At 44.3% G+C, this 3,009-nt stretch overlaps 1 protein-coding gene across 1 annotated transcript in view; it reads right to left on the bottom strand.

The window, feature by feature from the left end:
• Window positions 1-3,009, bottom strand: part of LOC106811029 — a 31,752-nt gene that overhangs the window by 7,356 nt on the left and 21,387 nt on the right. The gene's annotated exons all lie outside the window — the stretch shown is intronic.

Raw genomic sequence — 3,009 nt, 5'->3', positions numbered from 1 at the left:
GTAAGCGGGCAAATCCCAGACGACAGGGAAGTGATGGCGATGCGGGAACGCAACCGGTGTCAGGGGGAATGTACAAACAGAGACGGGAAGGTCAGCGGTCGGGCCCGAGATCAAAGCGAGCCGTGGCTCGGGACAGAGCCGGCTAGCCGGAAACCACCGTCATGAATCCCCGAATTCTTGCGGATTGGGACAGGCAGCTCTAGATATCGACCGCGAAGGTGCCAACCTGTGGATGACTATGCTGACACCAGGGCCAGAATCGAATCATGGAATCGAGCCAAGTGGGAAATGCTTACTCCACCGTATTCGGTAGTTGTAATTCAGTAGTTATAATACTTACCCCCACCTTATTCGGTAAGACCGATTGGCCAAGTGGGAGCTAAAACGAGACCGGTGACGTGGAGGAAGGAGCGCGGTCGGGGGTCCGAGCCACGACGTATAAATAGTGGGAGACGCCCCTCCTCAGGAGCTTTTGTAAAAGCGACACCCGCTGAGAAAGGTGTAAGTGCGTGATACGGTTACTGTTGTAGTAAACGTTCTCTTTTGTTCAGTAGTGCCAAGGGAGAATTTATGTATCGTATTAGAGGTTGAGTAAAACGCTAGTTCATGTTACTTCTTGTCTTGTCTTCTCTCTATAGTCTCTTGCAGAACCTCTACTTCCGTAGTGCGCATAACGCGTCTACAATATATATATGAAGAGAAAGAGAGAGAGACAGAGAAGAGGAAACAGAGCGAGAAAAACGGAGAGAGAAAGCGAGAATTAAAGATATAGAGAGTTAAAATGATTCTACACAATACTGAAATTTGAGAGCCGCGCTTGAATAACGCACTAGAGCAAACCGCGCGACTTATACATGAATGCTCGAGGTAGTCAATCTCGCCGTATGAGGGCGCTCAAGTTTCCGTACTTACGCCATAGTTCGTCGACTCGATGTTTAGCTGTAATCAACAGTGGCATTTTCGACAACGCTAGTCTGCCATGCGTCATTAGCATCTTAACCAGATACCCCATCTTAAACAGCTAGTATAGTGGCGCACAGCAAAGCATGCGCCTGTATCCCGAGAGACGGGAGCGAAAAGCGTAGGACGCTGTGCGAAAAAATCGTAAAAAAATCGCTTGCGCTTTGCGTTTATCGTGGCGAAGACTCATCTATCGGACTTACTCTCGCCCATCGTAAATCCAACGATAAAATCTGATCTGCGCTTATTAATCCTAAGAGCGCGTCGACACTTGATTAGCTTTGCCGCGTCGGGTGGATCCAGGGATGGCATGAAATGACAGTTCAGCGTACATGGGCTTTTCCGTCCCCCTCCTCCTCACTGGCGTTGCCACATGCCGCGTAATCATGCGTGGTATAATATATATATATAAATATTTATTTATTTGTTTATATATATATGTATATGCGTATATATATATATATATGTCACTTTTGGTATGATAAGATGCTTTATATCTTTATATGTTGTGCACTTATTATGTCTCGATCGATGTATTCGACTTCGATGCCGTCGGGTTCACAACACATTTTTTGTTTGTTTCTAGGTTTGGGTCCGACGATTGTTTTGTATGAACATCGACCCATTATCGCCCAATAATTTATTAGACGTGAGAGATGCGTATGCTTGCAGTTCCACTAACGACATACACGTGTTGAAAATTCTCACCGACGAATCATTGCAGCATCCACGTCAGGGTGCGTAGATCAAGTAAGGCATTTTCGTTAAAAAATTGCAAGTTTATACTTTACACTTTTTTCTTTTATACACGGTGTGTGTGTTCGGCACAATTGTTATAAAAGCTCGGCGCGTTATTTTGTGTGCGGTATAGGCGGTGCAGTATTTCCGTATCACGGCTATGATTGTCACATTGCAGGCCATTAGCCAAACCGTTGTCACCGTTGCTATAAAGGTTGTGAGGCATCTCCGAGAATGCGCGCAACACCTGCGCCACACGCGATACACTGACACAGTACGAATTGAAAGAGGACGATACAAATATGTAGACGGAAAGAAGACGTGGTTTTGTGTGTGTGCGCGCGTGTAATTCTACAGGTAATAGCCGGTAATATTAGATCATTCTAAGAGAGGAATGCTCACCGATGCTTCGCTGGCGGCGTCAGCAATTTTTTACCCTTTCTTGTCATTTGCTCGGTTGTCGCTCACAATTTGTTTATGACAGCGAGTTATGTTTAATAATTTTGCGTGTTAATATCAAACGAGGGTTGGGTAAAAACATTGCGATATATTACTATTTAACACGCGTGATTACGTTTGTATGACGGTTCGCCGACGCGTTTTCCTTTCTCAGTCACGCACTTGTCATCATTACAATCGTGATTTTTCATATACACTATGGCTGGCAGAGAGCTACTACAGGCTAGTCCACACGATGAATCGCGTATTCTGCCCGTTTAAAAAAAACACTTGTCGCGGTGTCGTACATAATTACGTGAATTGTATACGAAAAATAATACGAGAAATTAATAGCAAAAAAATAATTAAAGTTTTTATCACATGCGCTCGAACCACCCGCGTAAACACCCGAGAGTAAAACTATACCACGTACACAATTACATAGTATTTTTCGATTGATACTAACTTCATACGTTTAATTATTATGAGATACATCTGCAGCGGTAATAATATAACACTCCATTAACTAATCAAATATGGTGACATTAGGGGAGCCCATGGAGTAAGGAAGAGCTAGCGGAGTGCGAGAGTTAATGTAGCGTAGTCCTACTTTACCGTTTAATGCGCTGCATAGTAAGGCGAAGGGAAAATGTGAACAACTTGTTCACCCATACACAGCTTAAAGATTATATTTTCTCCTTGCAGAGAAAGAGAGAGAGAGCGAGAGAGAATTCCTGTGAGAAAGAGAAGAGACAGAGAGATATGGAGAGAGGGGGAAGAGAGAGAGAGAGAGAGAGAGACAGAGAGAGAGAGAGAGAGAGAGAGAGAGAGAGAGAGAGAGAGAGAGAGAGAGAGAGAGAGAGAGAGAGAGAG

This window comes from Priapulus caudatus, unplaced genomic scaffold (assembly GCF_000485595.1).
Source record: "Priapulus caudatus unplaced genomic scaffold, Priapulus_caudatus-5.0.1 Scaffold497, whole genome shotgun sequence".
In the NCBI taxonomy this organism is placed as follows: Eukaryota; Metazoa; Priapulida; class Priapulimorpha; order Priapulimorphida; family Priapulidae; genus Priapulus; species Priapulus caudatus.
The sequence above is the reverse complement of the archived record's forward strand: the minus strand, read 5'-3'. Positions and strand labels throughout refer to the sequence as shown.